Source organism: Pleurodeles waltl, unplaced genomic scaffold (genome assembly GCF_031143425.1).
Source record: "Pleurodeles waltl isolate 20211129_DDA unplaced genomic scaffold, aPleWal1.hap1.20221129 scaffold_70, whole genome shotgun sequence".
Classification (NCBI taxonomy): domain Eukaryota; kingdom Metazoa; phylum Chordata; class Amphibia; order Caudata; family Salamandridae; genus Pleurodeles; species Pleurodeles waltl.
Window position 1 is genome coordinate 3019565 of NW_027150391.1, and position 25985 is coordinate 3045549.

General features: G+C 36.1%; 39 non-coding genes across 39 annotated transcripts; all 39 read right to left on the reverse strand.

The window, feature by feature from the left end:
- Positions 1-85: 85 nt before the first annotated feature.
- TRNAD-GUC (transfer RNA aspartic acid (anticodon GUC)) lies at positions 86-157 on the reverse strand. Its single transcript has one exon. It is a non-coding gene; the product is annotated as a tRNA-Asp (tRNA).
- A 596-nt stretch (positions 158-753) lies between these two features.
- TRNAD-GUC (transfer RNA aspartic acid (anticodon GUC)) lies at positions 754-825 on the reverse strand. Its single transcript has one exon. It is a non-coding gene; the product is annotated as a tRNA-Asp (tRNA).
- A 594-nt stretch (positions 826-1419) lies between these two features.
- On the reverse strand, positions 1420-1491 carry TRNAD-GUC (transfer RNA aspartic acid (anticodon GUC)). The gene has a single exon. It is a non-coding gene; the product is annotated as a tRNA-Asp (tRNA).
- A 620-nt stretch (positions 1492-2111) lies between these two features.
- TRNAD-GUC (transfer RNA aspartic acid (anticodon GUC)) lies at positions 2112-2184 on the reverse strand. The gene has a single exon. It is a non-coding gene; the product is annotated as a tRNA-Asp (tRNA).
- A 598-nt stretch (positions 2185-2782) lies between these two features.
- On the reverse strand, positions 2783-2854 carry TRNAD-GUC (transfer RNA aspartic acid (anticodon GUC)). The gene has a single exon. It is a non-coding gene; the product is annotated as a tRNA-Asp (tRNA).
- A 594-nt stretch (positions 2855-3448) lies between these two features.
- TRNAD-GUC (transfer RNA aspartic acid (anticodon GUC)) lies at positions 3449-3520 on the reverse strand. Its single transcript has one exon. It is a non-coding gene; the product is annotated as a tRNA-Asp (tRNA).
- A 618-nt stretch (positions 3521-4138) lies between these two features.
- Positions 4139-4210, reverse strand: TRNAD-GUC (transfer RNA aspartic acid (anticodon GUC)). The gene has a single exon. It is a non-coding gene; the product is annotated as a tRNA-Asp (tRNA).
- Positions 4211-4806: 596 nt separating this feature from the next.
- Positions 4807-4878, reverse strand: TRNAD-GUC (transfer RNA aspartic acid (anticodon GUC)). Its single transcript has one exon. It is a non-coding gene; the product is annotated as a tRNA-Asp (tRNA).
- Positions 4879-5472: 594 nt separating this feature from the next.
- Positions 5473-5544, reverse strand: TRNAD-GUC (transfer RNA aspartic acid (anticodon GUC)). Its single transcript has one exon. It is a non-coding gene; the product is annotated as a tRNA-Asp (tRNA).
- A 620-nt stretch (positions 5545-6164) lies between these two features.
- Positions 6165-6237, reverse strand: TRNAD-GUC (transfer RNA aspartic acid (anticodon GUC)). Its single transcript has one exon. It is a non-coding gene; the product is annotated as a tRNA-Asp (tRNA).
- Positions 6238-6857: 620 nt separating this feature from the next.
- On the reverse strand, positions 6858-6929 carry TRNAD-GUC (transfer RNA aspartic acid (anticodon GUC)). The gene has a single exon. It is a non-coding gene; the product is annotated as a tRNA-Asp (tRNA).
- Positions 6930-7525: 596 nt separating this feature from the next.
- Positions 7526-7597, reverse strand: TRNAD-GUC (transfer RNA aspartic acid (anticodon GUC)). The gene has a single exon. It is a non-coding gene; the product is annotated as a tRNA-Asp (tRNA).
- Positions 7598-8191: 594 nt separating this feature from the next.
- Positions 8192-8263, reverse strand: TRNAD-GUC (transfer RNA aspartic acid (anticodon GUC)). Its single transcript has one exon. It is a non-coding gene; the product is annotated as a tRNA-Asp (tRNA).
- Positions 8264-8883: 620 nt separating this feature from the next.
- Positions 8884-8956, reverse strand: TRNAD-GUC (transfer RNA aspartic acid (anticodon GUC)). The gene has a single exon. It is a non-coding gene; the product is annotated as a tRNA-Asp (tRNA).
- A 598-nt stretch (positions 8957-9554) lies between these two features.
- TRNAD-GUC (transfer RNA aspartic acid (anticodon GUC)) lies at positions 9555-9626 on the reverse strand. The gene has a single exon. It is a non-coding gene; the product is annotated as a tRNA-Asp (tRNA).
- A 594-nt stretch (positions 9627-10220) lies between these two features.
- TRNAD-GUC (transfer RNA aspartic acid (anticodon GUC)) lies at positions 10221-10292 on the reverse strand. The gene has a single exon. It is a non-coding gene; the product is annotated as a tRNA-Asp (tRNA).
- A 592-nt stretch (positions 10293-10884) lies between these two features.
- TRNAD-GUC (transfer RNA aspartic acid (anticodon GUC)) lies at positions 10885-10956 on the reverse strand. The gene has a single exon. It is a non-coding gene; the product is annotated as a tRNA-Asp (tRNA).
- Positions 10957-11606: 650 nt separating this feature from the next.
- Positions 11607-11678, reverse strand: TRNAD-GUC (transfer RNA aspartic acid (anticodon GUC)). Its single transcript has one exon. It is a non-coding gene; the product is annotated as a tRNA-Asp (tRNA).
- Positions 11679-12296: 618 nt separating this feature from the next.
- TRNAD-GUC (transfer RNA aspartic acid (anticodon GUC)) lies at positions 12297-12368 on the reverse strand. The gene has a single exon. It is a non-coding gene; the product is annotated as a tRNA-Asp (tRNA).
- Positions 12369-12962: 594 nt separating this feature from the next.
- TRNAD-GUC (transfer RNA aspartic acid (anticodon GUC)) lies at positions 12963-13034 on the reverse strand. The gene has a single exon. It is a non-coding gene; the product is annotated as a tRNA-Asp (tRNA).
- A 592-nt stretch (positions 13035-13626) lies between these two features.
- TRNAD-GUC (transfer RNA aspartic acid (anticodon GUC)) lies at positions 13627-13698 on the reverse strand. Its single transcript has one exon. It is a non-coding gene; the product is annotated as a tRNA-Asp (tRNA).
- Positions 13699-14324: 626 nt separating this feature from the next.
- Positions 14325-14396, reverse strand: TRNAD-GUC (transfer RNA aspartic acid (anticodon GUC)). The gene has a single exon. It is a non-coding gene; the product is annotated as a tRNA-Asp (tRNA).
- A 618-nt stretch (positions 14397-15014) lies between these two features.
- On the reverse strand, positions 15015-15086 carry TRNAD-GUC (transfer RNA aspartic acid (anticodon GUC)). The gene has a single exon. It is a non-coding gene; the product is annotated as a tRNA-Asp (tRNA).
- A 594-nt stretch (positions 15087-15680) lies between these two features.
- TRNAD-GUC (transfer RNA aspartic acid (anticodon GUC)) lies at positions 15681-15752 on the reverse strand. The gene has a single exon. It is a non-coding gene; the product is annotated as a tRNA-Asp (tRNA).
- A 594-nt stretch (positions 15753-16346) lies between these two features.
- On the reverse strand, positions 16347-16418 carry TRNAD-GUC (transfer RNA aspartic acid (anticodon GUC)). The gene has a single exon. It is a non-coding gene; the product is annotated as a tRNA-Asp (tRNA).
- A 592-nt stretch (positions 16419-17010) lies between these two features.
- On the reverse strand, positions 17011-17082 carry TRNAD-GUC (transfer RNA aspartic acid (anticodon GUC)). The gene has a single exon. It is a non-coding gene; the product is annotated as a tRNA-Asp (tRNA).
- Positions 17083-17700: 618 nt separating this feature from the next.
- On the reverse strand, positions 17701-17772 carry TRNAD-GUC (transfer RNA aspartic acid (anticodon GUC)). Its single transcript has one exon. It is a non-coding gene; the product is annotated as a tRNA-Asp (tRNA).
- Positions 17773-18366: 594 nt separating this feature from the next.
- Positions 18367-18438, reverse strand: TRNAD-GUC (transfer RNA aspartic acid (anticodon GUC)). Its single transcript has one exon. It is a non-coding gene; the product is annotated as a tRNA-Asp (tRNA).
- A 594-nt stretch (positions 18439-19032) lies between these two features.
- On the reverse strand, positions 19033-19104 carry TRNAD-GUC (transfer RNA aspartic acid (anticodon GUC)). The gene has a single exon. It is a non-coding gene; the product is annotated as a tRNA-Asp (tRNA).
- A 592-nt stretch (positions 19105-19696) lies between these two features.
- Positions 19697-19768, reverse strand: TRNAD-GUC (transfer RNA aspartic acid (anticodon GUC)). Its single transcript has one exon. It is a non-coding gene; the product is annotated as a tRNA-Asp (tRNA).
- A 632-nt stretch (positions 19769-20400) lies between these two features.
- On the reverse strand, positions 20401-20472 carry TRNAD-GUC (transfer RNA aspartic acid (anticodon GUC)). The gene has a single exon. It is a non-coding gene; the product is annotated as a tRNA-Asp (tRNA).
- A 634-nt stretch (positions 20473-21106) lies between these two features.
- On the reverse strand, positions 21107-21178 carry TRNAD-GUC (transfer RNA aspartic acid (anticodon GUC)). Its single transcript has one exon. It is a non-coding gene; the product is annotated as a tRNA-Asp (tRNA).
- Positions 21179-21796: 618 nt separating this feature from the next.
- On the reverse strand, positions 21797-21868 carry TRNAD-GUC (transfer RNA aspartic acid (anticodon GUC)). The gene has a single exon. It is a non-coding gene; the product is annotated as a tRNA-Asp (tRNA).
- A 596-nt stretch (positions 21869-22464) lies between these two features.
- On the reverse strand, positions 22465-22536 carry TRNAD-GUC (transfer RNA aspartic acid (anticodon GUC)). Its single transcript has one exon. It is a non-coding gene; the product is annotated as a tRNA-Asp (tRNA).
- Positions 22537-23132: 596 nt separating this feature from the next.
- TRNAD-GUC (transfer RNA aspartic acid (anticodon GUC)) lies at positions 23133-23204 on the reverse strand. Its single transcript has one exon. It is a non-coding gene; the product is annotated as a tRNA-Asp (tRNA).
- A 594-nt stretch (positions 23205-23798) lies between these two features.
- TRNAD-GUC (transfer RNA aspartic acid (anticodon GUC)) lies at positions 23799-23870 on the reverse strand. The gene has a single exon. It is a non-coding gene; the product is annotated as a tRNA-Asp (tRNA).
- A 592-nt stretch (positions 23871-24462) lies between these two features.
- TRNAD-GUC (transfer RNA aspartic acid (anticodon GUC)) lies at positions 24463-24534 on the reverse strand. Its single transcript has one exon. It is a non-coding gene; the product is annotated as a tRNA-Asp (tRNA).
- A 632-nt stretch (positions 24535-25166) lies between these two features.
- TRNAD-GUC (transfer RNA aspartic acid (anticodon GUC)) lies at positions 25167-25238 on the reverse strand. Its single transcript has one exon. It is a non-coding gene; the product is annotated as a tRNA-Asp (tRNA).
- A 618-nt stretch (positions 25239-25856) lies between these two features.
- On the reverse strand, positions 25857-25928 carry TRNAD-GUC (transfer RNA aspartic acid (anticodon GUC)). The gene has a single exon. It is a non-coding gene; the product is annotated as a tRNA-Asp (tRNA).
- Between the last annotated feature and the right edge of the window lie 57 nt (positions 25929-25985).

A 25985-nucleotide genomic window follows, 5' to 3' on the forward strand; every position in this document is an offset into this window, starting at 1 on the left:
TGATAAGCAGGTATAATGACAACTATATTTTACTTCATGAGTAAGTGCATCTTTTTCATTAAGTTGGGCAACTTAAAGGTATCATCTCCCCGTCGGGGAATTGAACCCCGGTCTCCCGCGTGACAGGCGGGGATACTGACCACTATACTAACGAGGACTTAATGGCAGTAGTTTAACAGTCCTCACCTCTTTGAGGATAGGGAATGCCCATGACAAATTCAGCTAACTGGAATAGGCAGCTCTACTGCTTTTGCTTAGGGAAATTCATCTTTTTTCATAAACAGGGAGAACACAGAATGATCTTCCAAAAACAATCAGTTTTATCAAGAAAGTTTTTTAATTAAATTAATCTATCTATATTTATGTCTGTATATATATATATATATATATATAATCAGCTCACTTTACCATTAGCAGCTTATAGCTATTAGCCACCAGGGGTCAGTACTAACCAAAAACACCGATTTGTCTTCTATCCCTGTCCCACAGAGTTTATAAGCAGCCCATGATTTACCACTGTTTCATGTCATTTTCCAAGTATTTTAGAGATAAATTGTTTTTGAAAGAACAGTAAGTTGAGATTGAAATTTAGAGAGCATCTTCTGAGTTTCGGTTAACACATCAGTAAGCATTTTGGCTATCACTAAAGTCAACGCTGGTCTCAATCGTGATAAGCAGGTGTAATGACAACTATATTTTACTTCATGAGTAAGTGCATCTTTTTCATTAAGTTGGGCAACTTAAAAGTATCATCTCCCCGTCGGGGAATTGAACCCCGGTCTCCCGCGTGACAGGCGGGGATACTGACCACTATACTAACGAGGACTTAATGGCAGTAGTTTAACAGTCCTCACCTCTTTGAGGATAGGGAATGCCCATGACAAATTCAGCTAAATGGAATAGGCAGCTCTACTGCTTTTGCTTAGGGAAATTCATCTTTTTTCATAAACAGGGAGAACACAGAATGATCTTCCAAAAACAATCAGTTTTATCAAGAAAGTTTTTTAATTAAATTAATCTATCTATATTTATGTCTGTATATATATATATATATATATAATCAGCTCACTTTACCATTAGCAGCTTATAGCTATTAGCCACCAGGGGTCAGTACTAACCAAAAACACCGATTTGTCTTCTATCCCTGTCCCACAGAGTTTATAAGCAGCCCATGATTTACCACTGTTTCATGTCATTTTCCAAGTATTTTAGAGATAAATTGTTTTTGAAAGAACAGTAAGTTGAGATTGAAATTTAGAGAGCATCTTCTGAGTTTCAGTTAACACATCAGTAAGCATTTTGGCTATCACTAAAGTCAACGCTGGTCTCAATCGTGATAAGCAGGTGTAATGACAACTATATTTTACTTCATGAGTAAGTGCATCTTTTTCAATAAGTTGGGCAACTTAAAAGAATCATCTCCCCGTCGGGGAATTGAACCCCGGTCTCCCGCGTGACAGGCGGGGATACTGACCACTATAGTAACGAGGACTTAATGGCAGTAGTTTAACAGTCCTCACCTCTTTGAGGATAGGGAATGCCCATGAGCAATTCAGCTAATTGAAATAGGCAGCTCTACTGCTTTTGCTTAGGGAAATTAATCTTTTTTCATAAACAGGGAGAACACAGAATGATCTTCCAAAAACAATCAGTTTTATCAAGAAAGTTTTTTAATTAAATTAATCTATCTATATTTATATCTGTATATATATATATATATATATATATATATATATATATTTATATATATTTAATCAGCTCACTTTACCATTAGCAGCTTATAGCTATTAGCCACCAGGGGTCAGTACTAACCAAAAACACCGATTTGTCTTCTATCCCTGTCCCACGGAGTTTATAAGCAGCCCATGATTTACCACTGTTTCATGTCATTTTCCAAGTATTTTAGAGATAAATTGTTTTTGAAAGAACAGTAAGTTGAGATTGAAATTTAGAGAGCATCTTCTGAGTTTTGGTTAACACATCAGTAAGCATTTTGGCTATCACTAAAGTCAACACTGGTCTCAATCGTGATAAGCAGGTGTAATGACAACTATATTTTACTTCATGAGTAAGTGCATCTTTTTCATTAAGTTGGGCAACTTAAAAGAATCATCTCCCGTCGGGGAATTGAACCCCGGTCTCCCGCGTGACAGGCGGGGATACTGACCACTATACTAACGAGGACTTAATGGCAGTAGTTTAACAGTCCTCACCTCTTTGAGGATAGGGAATGCCCATGACAAATTCAGCTAATTGGAATAGGCAGCTCTACTGCTTTTGCTTAGGGAAATTCATCTTTTTTCATAAACAGGGAGAACACAGAATGATCTTCCAAAAACAATCAGTTTTATCAAGAAAGTTTTTTAATTAAATTAATCTATCTATATTTATATCTGTATATATATATATATATATATATATAATCAGCTCACTTTACCATTAGCAGCTTATAGCTATTAGCCACCAGGGGTCAGTACTAACCAAAAACACCGATTTGTCTTCTATCCCTGTCCTACAGAGTTTATAAGCAGCCCATCATTTACCACTGTTTCATGTCATTTTCCAAGTATTTTAGAGATAAATTGTTTTTGAAAGAACAGTAAGTTGAGATTGAAATTTAGAGAGCATCTTCTGAGTTTCGGTTAACACATCAGTAAGCATTTTGGCTATCACTAAAGTCAACGCTGGTCTCAATCGTGATAAGCAGGTGTAATGACAACTATATTTTACTTCATGAGTAAGTGCATCTTTTTCATTAAGTTGGGCAACTTAAAGGTATCATCTCCCCGTCGGGGAATTGAACCCCGGTCTCCCGCGTGACAGGCGGGGATACTGACCACTATACTAACGAGGACTTAATGGCAGTAGTTTAACAGTCCTCACCTCTTTGAGGATAGGGAATGCCCATGACAAATTCAGCTAACTGGAATAGGCAGCTCTACTGCTTTTGCTTAGGGAAATTCATCTTTTTTCATAAACAGGGAGAACACAGAATGATCTTCCAAAAACAATCAGTTTTATCAAGAAAGTTTTTTAATTAAATTAATCTATCTATATTTATATCTGTATATATATATATATATATATAATCAGCTCACTTTACCATTAGCAGCTTATAGCTATTAGCCACCAGGGGTCAGTACTAACCAAAAACACCGATTTGTCTTCTATCCCTGTCCCACAGAGTTTATAAGCAGCCCATGATTTACCACTGTTTCATGTCATTTTCCAAGTATTTTAGAGATAAATTGTTTTTGAAAGAACAGTAAGTTGAGATTGAAATTTAGAGAGCATCTTCTGAGTTTCAGTTAACACATCAGTAAGCATTTTGGCTATCACTAAAGTCAACACTGGTCTCAATCGTGATAAGCAGGTGTAATGACAACTATATTTTACTTCATGAGTAAGTGCATCTTTTTCATTAAGTTGGGCAACTTAAAAGAATCATCTCCCCGTCGGGGAATTGAACCCCGGTCTCCCGCGTGACAGGCGGGGATACTGACCACTATACTAACGAGGACTTAATGGCAGTAGTTTAACAGTCCTCACCTCTTTGAGGATAGGGAATGCCCATGAGCAATTCTGCTAATTGGAATAGGCAGCTCTACTGCTTTTGCTTAGGGAAATTCATCTTTTTTCATAAACAGGGAGAACACAGAATGATCTTCCAAAAACAATCAGTTTTATCAAGAAAGTTTTTTAATTAAATTAATCTATCTATATTTATATCTGTATATATATATATATATATATATATATATATATTTATATATATTTAATCAGCTCACTTTACCATTAGCAGCTTATAGCTATTAGCCACCAGGGGTCAGTACTAACCAAAAACACCGATTTGTCTTCTATCCCTGTCCCACAGAGTTTATAAGCAGCCCATGATTTACCACTGTTTCATGTCATTTTCCAAGTATTTTAGAGATAAATTGTTTTTGAAAGAACAGTAAGTTGAGATTGAAATTTAGAGAGCATCTTCTGAGTTTCAGTTAACACATCAGTAAGCATTTTGGCTATCACTAAAGTCAACGCTGGTCTCAATCGTGATAAGCAGGTATAATGACAACTATATTTTACTTCATGAGTAAGTGCATCTTTTTCATTAAGTTGGGCAACTTAAAGGTATCATCTCCCCGTCGGGGAATTGAACCCCGGTCTCCCGCGTGACAGGCGGGGATACTGACCACTATACTAACGAGGACTTAATGGCAGTAGTTTAACAGTCCTCACCTCTTTGAGGATAGGGAATGCCCATGACAAATTCAGCTAACTGGAATAGGCAGCTCTACTGCTTTTGCTTAGGGAAATTCATCTTTTTTCATAAACAGGGAGAACACAGAATGATCTTCCAAAAACAATCAGTTTTATCAAGAAAGTTTTTTAATTAAATTAATCTATCTATATTTATGTCTGTATATATATATATATATATATATAATCAGCTCACTTTACCATTAGCAGCTTATAGCTATTAGCCACCAGGGGTCAGTACTAACCAAAAACACCGATTTGTCTTCTATCCCTGTCCCACAGAGTTTATAAGCAGCCCATGATTTACCACTGTTTCATGTCATTTTCCAAGTATTTTAGAGATAAATTGTTTTTGAAAGAACAGTAAGTTGAGATTGAAATTTAGAGAGCATCTTCTGAGTTTCGGTTAACACATCAGTAAGCATTTTGGCTATCACTAAAGTCAACGCTGGTCTCAATCGTGATAAGCAGGTGTAATGACAACTATATTTTACTTCATGAGTAAGTGCATCTTTTTCATTAAGTTGGGCAACTTAAAAGTATCATCTCCCCGTCGGGGAATTGAACCCCGGTCTCCCGCGTGACAGGCGGGGATACTGACCACTATACTAACGAGGACTTAATGGCAGTAGTTTAACAGTCCTCACCTCTTTGAGGATAGGGAATGCCCATGACAAATTCAGCTAAATGGAATAGGCAGCTCTACTGCTTTTGCTTAGGGAAATTCATCTTTTTTCATAAACAGGGAGAACACAGAATGATCTTCCAAAAACAATCAGTTTTATCAAGAAAGTTTTTTAATTAAATTAATCTATCTATATTTATGTCTGTATATATATATATATATATATAATCAGCTCACTTTACCATTAGCAGCTTATAGCTATTAGCCACCAGGGGTCAGTACTAACCAAAAACACCGATTTGTCTTCTATCCCTGTCCCACAGAGTTTATAAGCAGCCCATGATTTACCACTGTTTCATGTCATTTTCCAAGTATTTTAGAGATAAATTGTTTTTGAAAGAACAGTAAGTTGAGATTGAAATTTAGAGAGCATCTTCTGAGTTTCAGTTAACACATCAGTAAGCATTTTGGCTATCACTAAAGTCAACGCTGGTCTCAATCGTGATAAGCAGGTGTAATGACAACTATATTTTACTTCATGAGTAAGTGCATCTTTTTCAATAAGTTGGGCAACTTAAAAGAATCATCTCCCCGTCGGGGAATTGAACCCCGGTCTCCCGCGTGACAGGCGGGGATACTGACCACTATAGTAACGAGGACTTAATGGCAGTAGTTTAACAGTCCTCACCTCTTTGAGGATAGGGAATGCCCATGAGCAATTCAGCTAATTGAAATAGGCAGCTCTACTGCTTTTGCTTAGGGAAATTAATCTTTTTTCATAAACAGGGAGAACACAGAATGATCTTCCAAAAACAATCAGTTTTATCAAGAAAGTTTTTTAATTAAATTAATCTATCTATATTTATATCTGTATATATATATATATATATATATATATATATATATATTTATATATATTTAATCAGCTCACTTTACCATTAGCAGCTTATAGCTATTAGCCACCAGGGGTCAGTACTAACCAAAAACACCGATTTGTCTTCTATCCCTGTCCCACGGAGTTTATAAGCAGCCCATGATTTACCACTGTTTCATGTCATTTTCCAAGTATTTTAGAGATAAATTGTTTTTGAAAGAACAGTAAGTTGAGATTGAAATTTAGAGAGCATCTTCTGAGTTTTGGTTAACACATCAGTAAGCATTTTGGCTATCACTAAAGTCAACACTGGTCTCAATCGTGATAAGCAGGTGTAATGACAACTATATTTTACTTCATGAGTAAGTGCATCTTTTTCATTAAGTTGGGCAACTTAAAAGAATCATCTCCCGTCGGGGAATTGAACCCCGGTCTCCCGCGTGACAGGCGGGGATACTGACCACTATACTAACGAGGACTTAATGGCAGTAGTTTAACAGTCCTCACCTCTTTGAGGATAGGGAATGCCCATGACAAATTCAGCTAATTGGAATAGGCAGCTCTACTGCTTTTGCTTAGGGAAATTCATCTTTTTTCATAAACAGGGAGAACACAGAATGATCTTCCAAAAACAATCAGTTTTATCAAGAAAGTTTTTTAATTAAATTAATCTATCTATATTTATATCTGTATATATATATATATATATATATATATATATATATTTATATATATTTAATCAGCTCACTTTACCATTAGCAGCTTATAGCTATTAGCCACCAGGGGTCAGTACTAACCAAAAACACCGATTTGTCTTCTATCCCTGTCCCACAGAGTTTATAAGCAGCCCATGATTTACCACTGTTTCATGTCATTTTCCAAGTATTTTAGAGATAAATTGTTTTTGAAAGAACAGTAAGTTGAGATTGAAATTTAGAGAGCATCTTCTGAGTTTCAGTTAACACATCAGTAAGCATTTTGGCTATCACTAAAGTCAACGCTGGTCTCAATCGTGATAAGCAGGTATAATGACAACTATATTTTACTTCATGAGTAAGTGCATCTTTTTCATTAAGTTGGGCAACTTAAAGGTATCATCTCCCCGTCGGGGAATTGAACCCCGGTCTCCCGCGTGACAGGCGGGGATACTGACCACTATACTAACGAGGACTTAATGGCAGTAGTTTAACAGTCCTCACCTCTTTGAGGATAGGGAATGCCCATGACAAATTCAGCTAACTGGAATAGGCAGCTCTACTGCTTTTGCTTAGGGAAATTCATCTTTTTTCATAAACAGGGAGAACACAGAATGATCTTCCAAAAACAATCAGTTTTATCAAGAAAGTTTTTTAATTAAATTAATCTATCTATATTTATGTCTGTATATATATATATATATATATATAATCAGCTCACTTTACCATTAGCAGCTTATAGCTATTAGCCACCAGGGGTCAGTACTAACCAAAAACACCGATTTGTCTTCTATCCCTGTCCCACAGAGTTTATAAGCAGCCCATGATTTACCACTGTTTCATGTCATTTTCCAAGTATTTTAGAGATAAATTGTTTTTGAAAGAACAGTAAGTTGAGATTGAAATTTAGAGAGCATCTTCTGAGTTTCGGTTAACACATCAGTAAGCATTTTGGCTATCACTAAAGTCAACGCTGGTCTCAATCGTGATAAGCAGGTGTAATGACAACTATATTTTACTTCATGAGTAAGTGCATCTTTTTCATTAAGTTGGGCAACTTAAAAGTATCATCTCCCCGTCGGGGAATTGAACCCCGGTCTCCCGCGTGACAGGCGGGGATACTGACCACTATACTAACGAGGACTTAATGGCAGTAGTTTAACAGTCCTCACCTCTTTGAGGATAGGGAATGCCCATGACAAATTCAGCTAAATGGAATAGGCAGCTCTACTGCTTTTGCTTAGGGAAATTCATCTTTTTTCATAAACAGGGAGAACACAGAATGATCTTCCAAAAACAATCAGTTTTATCAAGAAAGTTTTTTAATTAAATTAATCTATCTATATTTATGTCTGTATATATATATATATATATATAATCAGCTCACTTTACCATTAGCAGCTTATAGCTATTAGCCACCAGGGGTCAGTACTAACCAAAAACACCGATTTGTCTTCTATCCCTGTCCCACAGAGTTTATAAGCAGCCCATGATTTACCACTGTTTCATGTCATTTTCCAAGTATTTTAGAGATAAATTGTTTTTGAAAGAACAGTAAGTTGAGATTGAAATTTAGAGAGCATCTTCTGAGTTTCAGTTAACACATCAGTAAGCATTTTGGCTATCACTAAAGTCAACGCTGGTCTCAATCGTGATAAGCAGGTGTAATGACAACTATATTTTACTTCATGAGTAAGTGCATCTTTTTCAATAAGTTGGGCAACTTAAAAGAATCATCTCCCCGTCGGGGAATTGAACCCCGGTCTCCCGCGTGACAGGCGGGGATACTGACCACTATAGTAACGAGGACTTAATGGCAGTAGTTTAACAGTCCTCACCTCTTTGAGGATAGGGAATGCCCATGAGCAATTCAGCTAATTGAAATAGGCAGCTCTACTGCTTTTGCTTAGGGAAATTAATCTTTTTTCATAAACAGGGAGAACACAGAATGATCTTCCAAAAACAATCAGTTTTATCAAGAAAGTTTTTTAATTAAATTAATCTATCTATATTTATATCTGTATATATATATATATATATATATATATATATATATATTTATATATATTTAATCAGCTCACTTTACCATTAGCAGCTTATAGCTATTAGCCACCAGGGGTCAGTACTAACCAAAAACACCGATTTGTCTTCTATCCCTGTCCCACGGAGTTTATAAGCAGCCCATGATTTACCACTGTTTCATGTCATTTTCCAAGTATTTTAGAGATAAATTGTTTTTGAAAGAACAGTAAGTTGAGATTGAAATTTAGAGAGCATCTTCTGAGTTTTGGTTAACACATCAGTAAGCATTTTGGCTATCACTAAAGTCAACACTGGTCTCAATCGTGATAAGCAGGTGTAATGACAACTATATTTTACTTCATGAGTAAGTGCATCTTTTTCATTAAGTTGGGCAACTTAAAAGAATCATCTCCCGTCGGGGAATTGAACCCCGGTCTCCCGCGTGACAGGCGGGGATACTGACCACTATACTAACGAGGACTTAATGGCAGTAGTTTAACAGTCCTCACCTCTTTGAGGATAGGGAATGCCCATGACAAATTCAGCTAATTGGAATAGGCAGCTCTACTGCTTTTGCTTAGGGAAATTCATCTTTTTTCATAAACAGGGAGAACACAGAATGATCTTCCAAAAACAATCAGTTTTATCAAGAAAGTTTTTTAATTAAATTAATCTATCTATATTTATATCTGTATATATATATATATATATATATATAATCAGCTCACTTTACCATTAGCAGCTTATAGCTATTAGCCACCAGGGGTCAGTACTAACCAAAAACACCGATTTGTCTTCTATCCCTGTCCTACAGAGTTTATAAGCAGCCCATCATTTACCACTGTTTCATGTCATTTTCCAAGTATTTTAGAGATAAATTGTTTTTGAAAGAACAGTAAGTTGAGATTGAAATTTAGAGAGCATCTTCTGAGTTTCGGTTAACACATCAGTAAGCATTTTGGCTATCACTAAAGTCAACGCTGGTCTCAATCGTGATAAGCAGGTGTAATGACAACTATATTTTACTTCATGAGTAAGTGCATCTTTTTCATTAAGTTGGGCAACTTAAAGGTATCATCTCCCCGTCGGGGAATTGAACCCCGGTCTCCCGCGTGACAGGCGGGGATACTGACCACTATACTAACGAGGACTTAATGGCAGTAGTTTAACAGTCCTCACCTCTTTGAGGATAGGGAATGCCCATGACAAATTCAGCTAACTGGAATAGGCAGCTCTACTGCTTTTGCTTAGGGAAATTCATCTTTTTTCATAAACAGGGAGAACACAGAATGATCTTCCAAAAACAATCAGTTTTATCAAGAAAGTTTTTTAATTAAATTAATCTATCTATATTTATATCTGTATATATATATATATATATATAATCAGCTCACTTTACCATTAGCAGCTTATAGCTATTAGCCACCAGGGGTCAGTACTAACCAAAAACACCGATTTGTCTTCTATCCCTGTCCCACAGAGTTTATAAGCAGCCCATGATTTACCACTGTTTCATGTCATTTTCCAAGTATTTTAGAGATAAATTGTTTTTGAAAGAACAGTAAGTTGAGATTGAAATTTAGAGAGCATCTTCTGAGTTTCGGTTAACACATCAGTAAGCATTTTGGCTATCACTAAAGTCAACACTGGTCTCAATCGTGATAAGCAGGTGTAATGACAACTATATTTTACTTCATGAGTAAGTGCATCTTTTTCATTAAGTTGGGCAACTTAAAAGAATCATCTCCCCGTCAGGGAATTGAACCCCGGTCTCCCGCGTGACAGGCGGGGATACTGACCACTATACTAACGAGGACTTAATGGCAGTAGTTTAACAGTCCTCACCTCTTTGAGGATAGGGAATGCCCATGACAAATTCAGCTAACTGGAATAGGCAGCTCTACTGCTTTTGCTTAGGGAAATTCATCTTTTTTCATAAACAGGGAGAACACAGAATGATCTTCCAAAAACAATCAGTTTTATCAAGAAAGTTTTTTAATTAAATTAATCTATCTATATTTATATCTGTATATATATATATATATATAATCAGCTCACTTTACCATTAGCAGCTTATAGCTATTAGCCACCAGGGGTCAGTACTAACCAAAAACACCGATTTGTCTTCTATCCCTGTCCCACAGAGTTTATAAGCAGCCCATGTTTTACCACTGTTTCATGTCATTTTCCAAGTATTTTAGAGATAAATTGTTTTTGAAAGAACAGTAAGTTGAGATTGAAATTGAGAGAGCATCTTCTGAGTTTCGGTTAACACATGAGTAAGCATTTTGGCTATCACTAAAGTCAACACTGGTCTCAATCGTGATAAGCAGGTGTAATGACAACTATATTTTACTTCATGAGTAAGTGCATCTTTTTCATTAAGTTGGGCAACTTAAAAGAATCATCTCCCCGTCGGGAAATTGAACCCCGGTCTCCCGCGTGACAGGCGGGGATACTGACCACTATACTAACGAGGACTTAATGGCAGTAGTTTAACAGTCCTCACCTCTTTGAGGATAGGGAATGCCCATGAGCAATTCAGCTAATTGGAATAGGCAGCTCTAATGCTTTTGCTTAGGGAAATTAATCTTTTTTCATAAACAGGGAGAACACAGAATGATCTTCCAAAAACAATCAGTTTTATCAAGAAAGTTTTTAAATTAAATTAATCTATCTATATTTATATCTGTATATATATATATATATATATATATATATATATATATATATATATATATATATATATATATATATATATATATATTTAATCAGCTCACTTTACCATTAGCAGCTTATAGCTATTAGCCACCAGGGGTCAGTACTAACCAAAAACACCGATTTGTCTTCTATCCCTGTCCCACAGAGTTTATAAGCAGCCCATGATTTACCACTGTTTCATGTCATTTTCCAAGTATTTTAGAGATAAATTGTTTTTGAAAGAACAGTAAGTTGAGATTGAAATTTAGAGAGCATCTTCTGAGTTTCAGTTAACACATCAGTAAGCATTTTGGCTATCACTAAAGTCAACACTGGTCTCAATCGTGATAAGCAGGTGTAATGACAACTATATTTTACTTCATGAGTAAGTGCATCTTTTTCATTAAGTTGGGCAACTTAAAAGAATCATCTCCCCGTCGGGGAATTGAACCCCGGTCTCCCGCGTGACAGGCGGGGATACTGACCACTATACTAACGAGGACTTAATGGCAGTAGTTTAACAGTCCTCACCTCTTTGAGGATAGGGAATGCCCATGAGCAATTCTGCTAATTGGAATAGGCAGCTCTACTGCTTTTGCTTAGGGAAATTCATCTTTTTTCATAAACAGGGAGAACACAGAATGATCTTCCAAAAACAATCAGTTTTATCAAGAAAGTTTTTTAATTAAATTAATCTATCTATATTTATATCTGTATATATATATATATATATATATATATATATATTTATATATATTTAATCAGCTCACTTTACCATTAGCAGCTTATAGCTATTAGCCACCAGGGGTCAGTACTAACCAAAAACACCGATTTGTCTTCTATCCCTGTCCCACAGAGTTTATAAGCAGCCCATGATTTACCACTGTTTCATGTCATTTTCCAAGTATTTTAGAGATAAATTGTTTTTGAAAGAACAGTAAGTTGAGATTGAAATTTAGAGAGCATCTTCTGAGTTTCAGTTAACACATCAGTAAGCATTTTGGCTATCACTAAAGTCAACGCTGGTCTCAATCGTGATAAGCAGGTATAATGACAACTATATTTTACTTCATGAGTAAGTGCATCTTTTTCATTAAGTTGGGCAACTTAAAGGTATCATCTCCCCGTCGGGGAATTGAACCCCGGTCTCCCGCGTGACAGGCGGGGATACTGACCACTATACTAACGAGGACTTAATGGCAGTAGTTTAACAGTCCTCACCTCTTTGAGGATAGGGAATGCCCATGACAAATTCAGCTAACTGGAATAGGCAGCTCTACTGCTTTTGCTTAGGGAAATTCATCTTTTTTCATAAACAGGGAGAACACAGAATGATCTTCCAAAAACAATCAGTTTTATCAAGAAAGTTTTTTAATTAAATTAATCTATCTATATTTATGTCTGTATATATATATATATATATATAATCAGCTCACTTTACCATTAGCAGCTTATAGCTATTAGCCACCAGGGGTCAGTACTAACCAAAAACACCGATTTGTCTTCTATCCCTGTCCCACAGAGTTTATAAGCAGCCCATGATTTACCACTGTTTCATGTCATTTTCCAAGTATTTTAGAGATAAATTGTTTTTGAAAGAACAGTAAGTTGAGATTGAAATTTAGAGAGCATCTTCTGAGTTTCGGTTAACACATCAGTAAGCATTTTGGCTATCACTAAAGTCAACGCTGGTCTCAATCGTGATAAGCAGGTGTAATGACAACTATATTTTACTTCATGAGTAAGTGCATCTTTTTCATTAAGTTGGGCAACTTAAAGGTATCATCTCCCCGTCGGGGAATTGAACCCCGGTCTCCCGCGTGACAGGCGGGGATACTGACCACTATACTAACGAGGACTTAATGGCAGTAGTTTAACAGTCCTCACCTCTTTGAGGATAGGGAATGCCCATGACAAATTCAGCTAACTGGAATAGGCAGCTCTACTGCTTTTGCTTAGGGAAATTCATCTTTTTTCATAAACAGGGAGAACACAGAATGATCTTCCAAAAACAATCAGTTTTATCAAGAAAGTTTTTTAATTAAATTAATCTATCTATATTTATATCTGTATATATATATATATATATAATCAGCTCACTTTACCATTAGCAGCTTATAGCTATTAGCCACCAGGGGTCAGTACTAACCAAAAACACCGATTTGTCTTCTATCCCTGTCCCACAGAGTTTATAAGCAGCCCATGTTTTACCACTGTTTCATGTCATTTTCCAAGTATTTTAGAGATAAATTGTTTTTGAAAGAACAGTAAGTTGAGATTGAAATTGAGAGAGCATCTTCTGAGTTTCGGTTAACACATGAGTAAGCATTTTGGCTATCACTAAAGTCAACACTGGTCTCAATCGTGATAAGCAGGTGTAATGACAACTATATTTTACTTCATGAGTAAGTGCATCTTTTTCATTAAGTTGGGCAACTTAAAAGAATCATCTCCCCGTCGGGAAATTGAACCCCGGTCTCCCGCGTGACAGGCGGGGATACTGACCACTATACTAACGAGGACTTAATGGCAGTAGTTTAACAGTCCTCACCTCTTTGAGGATAGGGAATGCCCATGAGCAATTCAGCTAATTGGAATAGGCAGCTCTAATGCTTTTGCTTAGGGAAATTAATCTTTTTTCATAAACAGGGAGAACACAGAATGATCTTCCAAAAACAATCAGTTTTATCAAGAAAGTTTTTAAATTAAATTAATCTATCTATATTTATATCTGTATATATATATATATATATATATATATATATATATATATATATATATATATATATTTAATCAGCTCACTTTACCATTAGCAGCTTATAGCTATTAGCCACCAGGGGTCAGTACTAACAACACCGATTTGTCTTCTATCCCTGTCCCACAGAGTTTATAAGCAGCCCATGATTTACCACTGTTTCATGTCATTTTCCAAGTATTTTAGAGATAAATTGTTTTTGAAAGAACAGTAAGTTGAGATTGAAATTTAGAGAGCATCTTCTGAGTTTCAGTTAACACATCAGTAAGCATTTTGGCTATCACTAAAGTCAACACTGGTCTCAATCGTGATAAGCAGGTGTAATGACAACTATATTTTACTTCATGAGTAAGTGCATCTTTTTCATTAAGTTGGGCAACTTAAAAGAATCATCTCCCCGTCGGGGAATTGAACCCCGGTCTCCCGCGTGACAGGCGGGGATACTGACCACTATACTAACGAGGACTTAATGGCAGTAGTTTAACAGTCCTCACCTCTTTGAGGATAGGGAATGCCCATGAGCAATTCTGCTAATTGGAATAGGCAGCTCTACTGCTTTTGCTTAGGGAAATTCATCTTTTTTCATAAACAGGGAGAACACAGAATGATCTTCCAAAAACAATCAGTTTTATCAAGAAAGTTTTTTAATTAAATTAATCTATCTATATTTATATCTGTATATATATATATATATATATATATATATATATTTATATATATTTAATCAGCTCACTTTACCATTAGCAGCTTATAGCTATTAGCCACCAGGGGTCAGTACTAACCAAAAACACCGATTTGTCTTCTATCCCTGTCCCACAGAGTTTATAAGCAGCCCATGATTTACCACTGTTTCATGTCATTTTCCAAGTATTTTAGAGATAAATTGTTTTTGAAAGAACAGTAAGTTGAGATTGAAATTTAGAGAGCATCTTCTGAGTTTCAGTTAACACATCAGTAAGCATTTTGGCTATCACTAAAGTCAACGCTGGTCTCAATCGTGATAAGCAGGTATAATGACAACTATATTTTACTTCATGAGTAAGTGCATCTTTTTCATTAAGTTGGGCAACTTAAAGGTATCATCTCCCCGTCGGGGAATTGAACCCCGGTCTCCCGCGTGACAGGCGGGGATACTGACCACTATACTAACGAGGACTTAATGGCAGTAGTTTAACAGTCCTCACCTCTTTGAGGATAGGGAATGCCCATGACAAATTCAGCTAACTGGAATAGGCAGCTCTACTGCTTTTGCTTAGGGAAATTCATCTTTTTTCATAAACAGGGAGAACACAGAATGATCTTCCAAAAACAATCAGTTTTATCAAGAAAGTTTTTTAATTAAATTAATCTATCTATATTTATGTCTGTATATATATATATATATATATAATCAGCTCACTTTACCATTAGCAGCTTATAGCTATTAGCCACCAGGGGTCAGTACTAACCAAAAACACCGATTTGTCTTCTATCCCTGTCCCACAGAGTTTATAAGCAGCCCATGATTTACCACTGTTTCATGTCATTTTCCAAGTATTTTAGAGATAAATTGTTTTTGAAAGAACAGTAAGTTGAGATTGAAATTTAGAGAGCATCTTCTGAGTTTCGGTTAACACATCAGTAAGCATTTTGGCTATCACTAAAGTCAACGCTGGTCTCAATCGTGATAAGCAGGTGTAATGACAACTATATTTTACTTCATGAGTAAGTGCATCTTTTTCATTAAGTTGGGCAACTTAAAAGTATCATCTCCCCGTCGGGGAATTGAACCCCGGTCTCCCGCGTGACAGGCGGGGATACTGACCACTATACTAACGAGGACTTAATGGCAGTAGTTTAACAGTCCTCACCTCTTTGAGGATAGGGAATGCCCATGACAAATTCAGCTAAATGGAATAGGCAGCTCTACTGCTTTTGCTTAGGGAAATTCATCTTTTTTCATAAACAGGGAGAACACAGAATGATCTTCCAAAAACAATCAGTTTTATCAAGAAAGTTTTTTAATTAAATTAATCTATCTATATTTATGTCTGTATATATATATATATATATATAATCAGCTCACTTTACCATTAGCAGCTTATAGCTATTAGCCACCAGGGGTCAGTACTAACCAAAAACACCGATTTGTCTTCTATCCCTGTCCCACAGAGTTTATAAGCAGCCCATGATTTACCACTGTTTCATGTCATTTTCCAAGTATTTTAGAGATAAATTGTTTTTGAAAGAACAGTAAGTTGAGATTGAAATTTAGAGAGCATCTTCTGAGTTTCGGTTAACACATCAGTAAGCATTTTGGCTATCACTAAAGTCAACACTGGTCTCAATCGTGATAAGCAGGTGTAATGACAACTATATTTTACTTCATGAGTAAGTGCATCTTTTTCATTAAGTTGGGCAACTTAAAAGAATCATCTCCCCGTCAGGGAATTGAACCCCGGTCTCCCGCGTGACAGGCGGGGATACTGACCACTATACTAACGAGGACTTAATGGCAGTAGTTTAACAGTCCTCACCTCTTTGAGGATAGGGAATGCCCATGACAAATTCAGCTAACTGGAATAGGCAGCTCTACTGCTTTTGCTTAGGGAAATTCATCTTTTTTCATAAACAGGGAGAACACAGAATGATCTTCCAAAAACAATCAGTTTTATCAAGAAAGTTTTTTAATTAAATTAATCTATCTATATTTATATCTGTATATATATATATATATATAATCAGCTCACTTTACCATTAGCAGCTTATAGCTATTAGCCACCAGGGGTCAGTACTAACCAAAAACACCGATTTGTCTTCTATCCCTGTCCCACAGAGTTTATAAGCAGCCCATGTTTTACCACTGTTTCATGTCATTTTCCAAGTATTTTAGAGATAAATTGTTTTTGAAAGAACAGTAAGTTGAGATTGAAATTGAGAGAGCATCTTCTGAGTTTCGGTTAACACATGAGTAAGCATTTTGGCTATCACTAAAGTCAACACTGGTCTCAATCGTGATAAGCAGGTGTAATGACAACTATATTTTACTTCATGAGTAAGTGCATCTTTTTCATTAAGTTGGGCAACTTAAAAGAATCATCTCCCCGTCGGGAAATTGAACCCCGGTCTCCCGCGTGACAGGCGGGGATACTGACCACTATACTAACGAGGACTTAATGGCAGTAGTTTAACAGTCCTCACCTCTTTGAGGATAGGGAATGCCCATGAGCAATTCAGCTAATTGGAATAGGCAGCTCTAATGCTTTTGCTTAGGGAAATTAATCTTTTTTCATAAACAGGGAGAACACAGAATGATCTTCCAAAAACAATCAGTTTTATCAAGAAAGTTTTTTAATTAAATTAATCTATCTATATTTATATCTGTATATATATATATATATATATATATATATATATTTATATATATTTAATCAGCTCACTTTACCATTAGCAGCTTATAGCTATTAGCCACCAGGGGTCAGTACTAACCAAAAACACCGATTTGTCTTCTATCCCTGTCCCACAGAGTTTATAAGCAGCCCATGATTTACCACTGTTTCATGTCATTTTCCAAGTATTTTAGAGATAAATTGTTTTTGAAAGAACAGTAAGTTGAGATTGAAATTTAGAGAGCATCTTCTGAGTTTCAGTTAACACATCAGTAAGCATTTTGGCTATCACTAAAGTCAACGCTGGTCTCAATCGTGATAAGCAGGTATAATGACAACTATATTTTACTTCATGAGTAAGTGCATCTTTTTCATTAAGTTGGGCAACTTAAAGGTATCATCTCCCCGTCGGGGAATTGAACCCCGGTCTCCCGCGTGACAGGCGGGGATACTGACCACTATACTAACGAGGACTTAATGGCAGTAGTTTAACAGTCCTCACCTCTTTGAGGATAGGGAATGCCCATGACAAATTCAGCTAACTGGAATAGGCAGCTCTACTGCTTTTGCTTAGGGAAATTCATCTTTTTTCATAAACAGGGAGAACACAGAATGATCTTCCAAAAACAATCAGTTTTATCAAGAAAGTTTTTTAATTAAATTAATCTATCTATATTTATGTCTGTATATATATATATATATATATAATCAGCTCACTTTACCATTAGCAGCTTATAGCTATTAGCCACCAGGGGTCAGTACTAACCAAAAACACCGATTTGTCTTCTATCCCTGTCCCACAGAGTTTATAAGCAGCCCATGATTTACCACTGTTTCATGTCATTTTCCAAGTATTTTAGAGATAAATTGTTTTTGAAAGAACAGTAAGTTGAGATTGAAATTTAGAGAGCATCTTCTGAGTTTCGGTTAACACATCAGTAAGCATTTTGGCTATCACTAAAGTCAACGCTGGTCTCAATCGTGATAAGCAGGTGTAATGACAACTATATTTTACTTCATGAGTAAGTGCATCTTTTTCATTAAGTTGGGCAACTTAAAAGTATCATCTCCCCGTCGGGGAATTGAACCCCGGTCTCCCGCGTGACAGGCGGGGATACTGACCACTATACTAACGAGGACTTAATGGCAGTAGTTTAACAGTCCTCACCTCTTTGAGGATAGGGAATGCCCATGACAAATTCAGCTAAATGGAATAGGCAGCTCTACTGCTTTTGCTTAGGGAAATTCATCTTTTTTCATAAACAGGGAGAACACAGAATGATCTTCCAAAAACAATCAGTTTTATCAAGAAAGTTTTTTAATTAAATTAATCTATCTATATTTATGTCTGTATATATATATATATATATATAATCAGCTCACTTTACCATTAGCAGCTTATAGCTATTAGCCACCAGGGGTCAGTACTAACCAAAAACACCGATTTGTCTTCTATCCCTGTCCCACAGAGTTTATAAGCAGCCCATGATTTACCACTGTTTCATGTCATTTTCCAAGTATTTTAGAGATAAATTGTTTTTGAAAGAACAGTAAGTTGAGATTGAAATTTAGAGAGCATCTTCTGAGTTTCGGTTAACACATCAGTAAGCATTTTGGCTATCACTAAAGTCAACACTGGTCTCAATCGTGATAAGCAGGTGTAATGACAACTATATTTTACTTCATGAGTAAGTGCATCTTTTTCATTAAGTTGGGCAACTTAAAAGAATCATCTCCCCGTCAGGGAATTGAACCCCGGTCTCCCGCGTGACAGGCGGGGATACTGACCACTATACTAACGAGGACTTAATGGCAGTAGTTTAACAGTCCTCACCTCTTTGAGGATAGGGAATGCCCATGACAAATTCAGCTAACTGGAATAGGCAGCTCTACTGCTTTTGCTTAGGGAAATTCATCTTTTTTCATAAACAGGGAGAACACAGAATGATCTTCCAAAAACAATCAGTTTTATCAAGAAAGTTTTTTAATTAAATTAATCTATCTATATTTATATCTGTATATATATATATATATATAATCAGCTCACTTTACCATTAGCAGCTTATAGCTATTAGCCACCAGGGGTCAGTACTAACCAAAAACACCGATTTGTCTTCTATCCCTGTCCCACAGAGTTTATAAGCAGCCCATGTTTTACCACTGTTTCATGTCATTTTCCAAGTATTTTAGAGATAAATTGTTTTTGAAAGAACAGTAAGTTGAGATTGAAATTGAGAGAGCATCTTCTGAGTTTCGGTTAACACATGAGTAAGCATTTTGGCTATCACTAAAGTCAACACTGGTCTCAATCGTGATAAGCAGGTGTAATGACAACTATATTTTACTTCATGAGTAAGTGCATCTTTTTCATTAAGTTGGGCAACTTAAAAGAATCATCTCCCCGTCGGGAAATTGAACCCCGGTCTCCCGCGTGACAGGCGGGGATACTGACCACTATACTAACGAGGACTTAATGGCAGTAGTTTAACAGTCCTCACCTCTTTGAGGATAGGGAATGCCCATGAGCAATTCAGCTAATTGGAATAGGCAGCTCTAATGCTTTTGCTTAGGGAAATTAATCTTTTTTCATAAACAGGGAGAACACAGAATGATCTTCCAAAAACAATCAGTTTTATCAAGAAAGTTTTTAAATTAAATTAATCTATCTATATTTATATCTGTATATATATATATATATATATATATATATATATATATATATATATATATATATATATTTAATCAGCTCACTTTACCATTAGCAGCTTATAGCTATTAGCCACCAGGGGTCAGTACTAACCAAAAACACCGATTTGTCTTCTATCCCTGTCCCACAGAGTTTATAAGCAGCCCATGATTTACCACTGTTTCATGTCATTTTCCAAGTATTTTAGAGATAAATTGTTTTTGAAAGAACAGTAAGTTGAGATTGAAATTTAGAGAGCATCTTCTGAGTTTCAGTTAACACATCAGTAAGCATTTTGGCTATCACTAAAGTCAACACTGGTCTCAATCGTGATAAGCAGGTGTAATGACAACTATATTTTACTTCATGAGTAAGTGCATCTTTTTCATTAAGTTGGGCAACTTAAAAGAATCATCTCCCCGTCGGGAAATTGAACCCCGGTCTCCCGCGTGACAGGCGGGGATACTGACCACTATACTAACGAGGACTTAATGGCAGTAGTTTAACAGTCCTCACCTCTTTGAGGATAGGGAATGCCCATGAGCAATTCAGCTAATTGGAATAGGCAGCTCTAATGCTTTTGCTTAGGGAAATTAATCTTTTTTCATAAACAGGGAGAACACAGAATGATCTTCCAAAAACAATCAGTTTTATCAAGAAAGTTTTTAAATTAAATTAATCTATCTATATTTATATCTGTATATATATATATATATATATATATATATATATATATATATATATATATATATATATATTTAATCAGCTCACTTTACCATTAGCAGCTTATAGCTATTAGCCACCAGGGGTCAGTACTAACCAAAAACACCGATTTGTCTTCTATCCCTGTCCCACAGAGTTTATAAGCAGCCCATGATTTACCACTGTTTCATGTCATTTTCCAAGTATTTTAGAGATAAATTGTTTTTGAAAGAACAGTAAGTTGAGATTGAAATTTAGAGAGCATCTTCTGAGTTTCAGTTAACACATCAGTAAGCATTTTGGCTATCACTAAAGTCAACACTGGTCTCAATCGTGATAAGCAGGTGTAATGACAACTATATTTTACTTCATGAGTAAGTGCATCTTTTTCATTAAGTTGGGCAACTTAAAAGAATCATCTCCCCGTCGGGGAATTGAACCCCGGTCTCCCGCGTGACAGGCGGGGATACTGACCACTATACTAACGAGGACTTAATGGCAGTAGTTTAACAGTCCTCACCTCTTTGAGGATAGGGAATGCCCATGAGCAATTCTGCTAATTGGAATAGGCAGCTCTACTGCTTTTGCTTAGGGAAATTCATCTTTTTTCATAAACAGGGAGAACACAGAATGATCTTCCAAAAACAATCAGTTTTATCAAGAAAGTTTTTTAATTAAATTAATCTATCTATATTTATATCTGTATATATATATATATATATATATATATATATATTTATATATATTTAATCAGCTCACTTTACCATTAGCAGCTTATAGCTATTAGCCACCAGGGGTCAGTACTAACCAAAAACACCGATTTGTCTTCTATCCCTGTCCCACAGAGTTTATAAGCAGCCCATGATTTACCACTGTTTCATGTCATTTTCCAAGTATTTTAGAGATAAATTGTTTTTGAAAGAACAGTAAGTTGAGATTGAAATTTAGAGAGCATCTTCTGAGTTTCAGTTAACACATCAGTAAGCATTTTGGCTATCACTAAAGTCAACGCTGGTCTCAATCGTGATAAGCAGGTATAATGACAACTATATTTTACTTCATGAGTAAGTGCATCTTTTTCATTAAGTTGGGCAACTTAAAGGTATCATCTCCCCGTCGGGGAATTGAACCCCGGTCTCCCGCGTGACAGGCGGGGATACTGACCACTATACTAACGAGGACTTAATGGCAGTAGTTTAACAGTCCTCACCTCTTTGAGGATAGGGAATGCCCATGACAAATTCAGCTAACTGGAATAGGCAGCTCTACTGCTTTTGCTTAGGGAAATTCATCTTTTTTCATAAACAGGGAGAACACAGAATGATCTTCCAAAAACAATCAGTTTTATCAAGAAAGTTTTTTAATTAAATTAATCTATCTATATTTATGTCTGTATATATATATATATATATATATAATCAGCTCACTTTACCATTAGCAGCTTATAGCTATTAGCCACCAGGGGTCAGTACTAACCAAAAACACCGATTTGTCTTCTATCCCTGTCCCACAGAGTTTATAAGCAGCCCATGATTTACCACTGTTTCATGTCATTTTCCAAGTATTTTAGAGATAAATTGTTTTTGAAAGAACAGTAAGTTGAGATTGAAATTTAGAGAGCATCTTCTGAGTTTCGGTTAACACATCAGTAAGCATTTTGGCTATCACTAAAGTCAACGCTGGTCTCAATCGTGATAAGCAGGTGTAATGACAACTATATTTTACTTCATGAGTAAGTGCATCTTTTTCATTAAGTTGGGCAACTTAAAAGTATCATCTCCCCGTCGGGGAATTGAACCCCGGTCTCCCGCGTGACAGGCGGGGATACTGACCACTATACTAACGAGGACTTAATGGCAGTAGTTTAACAGTCCTCACCTCTTTGAGGATAGGGAATGCCCATGACAAATTCAGCTAAATGGAATAGGCAGCTCTACTGCTTTTGCTTAGGGAAATTCATCTTTTTTCATAAACAGGGAGAACACAGAATGATCTTCCAAAAACAATCAGTTTTATCAAGAAAGTTTTTTAATTAAATTAATCTATCTATATTTATGTCTGTATATATATATATATATATATATAATCAGCTCACTTTACCATTAGCAGCTTATAGCTATTAGCCACCAGGGGTCAGTACTAACCAAAAACACCGATTTGTCTTCTATCCCTGTCCCACAGAGTTTATAAGCAGCCCATGATTTACCACTGTTTCATGTCATTTTCCAAGTATTTTAGAGATAAATTGTTTTTGAAAGAACAGTAAGTTGAGATTGAAATTTAGAGAGCATCTTCTGAGTTTCGGTTAACACATCAGTAAGCATTTTGGCTATCACTAAAGTCAACGCTGGTCTCAATCGTGATAAGCAGGTGTAATGACAACTATATTTTACTTCATGAGTAAGTGCATCTTTTTCATTAAGTTGGGCAACTTAAAGGTATCATCTCCCCGTCGGGGAATTGAACCCCGGTCTCCCGCGTGACAGGCGGGGATACTGACCACTATACTAACGAGGACTTAATGGCAGTAGTTTAACAGTCCTCACCTCTTTGAGGATAGGGAATGCCCATGACAAATTCAGCTAACTGGAATAGGCAGCTCTACTGCTTTTGCTTAGGGAAATTCATCTTTTTTCATAAACAGGGAGAACACAGAATGATCTTCCAAAAACAATCAGTTTTATCAAGAAAGTTTTTTAATTAAATTAATCTATCTATATTTATATCTGTATATATATATATATATATATAATCAGCTCACTTTACCATTAGCAGCTTATAGCTATTAGCCACCAGGGGTCAGTACTAACCAAAAACACCGATTTGTCTTCTATCCCTGTCCCACAGAGTTTATAAGCAGCCCATGATTTACCACTGTTTCATGTCATTTTCCAAGTATTTTAGAGATAAATTGTTTTTGAAAGAACAGTAAGTTGAGATTGAAATTTAGAGAGCATCTTCTGAGTTTCGGTTAACACATCAGTAAGCATTTTGGCTATCACTAAAGTCAACGCTGGTCTCAATCGTGATAAGCAGGTGTAATGACAACTATATTTTACTTCATGAGTAAGTGCATCTTTTTCATTAAGTTGGGCAACTTAAAGGTATCATCTCCCCGTCGGGGAATTGAACCCCGGTCTCCCGCGTGACAGGCGGGGATACTGACCACTATACTAACGAGGACTTAATGGCAGTAGTTTAACAGTCCTCACCTCTTTGAGGATAGGGAATGCCCATGACAAATTCAGCTAACTGGAATAGGCAGCTCTACTGCTTTTGCTTAGGGAAATTCATCTTTTTTCATAAACAGGGAGAACACAGAATGATCTTCCAAAAACAATCAGTTTTATCAAGAAAGTTTTTTAATTAAATTAATCTATCTATATTTATATCTGTATATATATATATATATATAATCAGCTCACTTTACCATTAGCAGCTTATAGCTATTAGCCACCAGGGGTCAGTACTAACCAAAAACACCGATTTGTCTTCTATCCCTGTCCCACAGAGTTTATAAGCAGCCCATGTTTTACCACTGTTTCATGTCATTTTCCAAGTATTTTAGAGATAAATTGTTTTTGAAAGAACAGTAAGTTGAGATTGAAATTGAGAGAGCATCTTCTGAGTTTCGGTTAACACATGAGTAAGCATTTTGGCTATCACTAAAGTCAACACTGGTCTCAATCGTGATAAGCAGGTGTAATGACAACTATATTTTACTTCATGAGTAAGTGCATCTTTTTCATTAAGTTGGGCAACTTAAAAGAATCATCTCCCCGTCGGGAAATTGAACCCCGGTCTCCCGCGTGACAGGCGGGGATACTGACCACTATACTAACGAGGACTTAATGGCAGTAGTTTAACAGTCCTCACCTCTTTGAGGATAGGGAATGCCCATGAGCAATTCAGCTAATTGGAATAGGCAGCTCTAATGCTTTTGCTTAGGGAAATTAATCTTTTTTCATAAACAGGGAGAACACAGAATGATCTTCCAAAAACAATCAGTTTTATCAAGAAAGTTTTTAAATTAAATTAATCTATCTATATTTATATCTGTATATATATATATATATATATATATATATATATATATATATATATATATATATATATTTAATCAGCTCACTTTACCATTAGCAGCTTATAGCTATTAGCCACCAGGGGTCAGTACTAACCAAAAACACCGATTTGTCTTCTATCCCTGTCCCACAGAGTTTATAAGCAGCCCATGATTTACCACTGTTTCATGTCATTTTCCAAGTATTTTAGAGATAAATTGTTTTTGAAAGAACAGTAAGTTGAGATTGAAATTTAGAGAGCATCTTCTGAGTTTCAGTTAACACATCAGTAAGCATTTTGGCTATCACTAAAGTCAACACTGGTCTCAATCGTGATAAGCAGGTGTAATGACAACTATATTTTACTTCATGAGTAAGTGCATCTTTTTCATTAAGTTGGGCAACTTAAAAGAATCATCTCCCCGTCGGGGAATTGAACCCCGGTCTCCCGCGTGACAGGCGGGGATACTGACCACTATACTAACGAGGACTTAATGGCAGTAGTTTAACAGTCCTCACCTCTTTGAGGATAGGGAATGCCCATGAGCAATTCTGCTAATTGGAATAGGCAGCTCTACTGCTTTTGCTTAGGGAAATTCATCTTTTTTCATAAACAGGGAGAACACAGAATGATCTTCCAAAAACAATCAGTTTTATCAAGAAAGTTTTTTAATTAAATTAATCTATCTATATTTATATCTGTATATATATATATATATATATATATATATATATTTATATATATTTAATCAGCTCACTTTACCATTAGCAGCTTATAGCTATTAGCCACCAGGGGTCAGTACTAACCAAAAACACCGATTTGTCTTCTATCCCTGTCCCACAGAGTTTATAAGCAGCCCATGATTTACCACTGTTTCATGTCATTTTCCAAGTATTTTAGAGATAAATTGTTTTTGAAAGAACAGTAAGTTGAGATTGAAATTTAGAGAGCATCTTCTGAGTTTCAGTTAACACATCAGTAAGCATTTTGGCTATCACTAAAGTCAACGCTGGTCTCAATCGTGATAAGCAGGTATAATGACAACTATATTTTACTTCATGAGTAAGTGCATCTTTTTCATTAAGTTGGGCAACTTAAAGGTATCATCTCCCCGTCGGGGAATTGAACCCCGGTCTCCCGCGTGACAGGCGGGGATACTGACCACTATACTAACGAGGACTTAATGGCAGTAGTTTAACAGTCCTCACCTCTTTGAGGATAGGGAATGCCCATGAC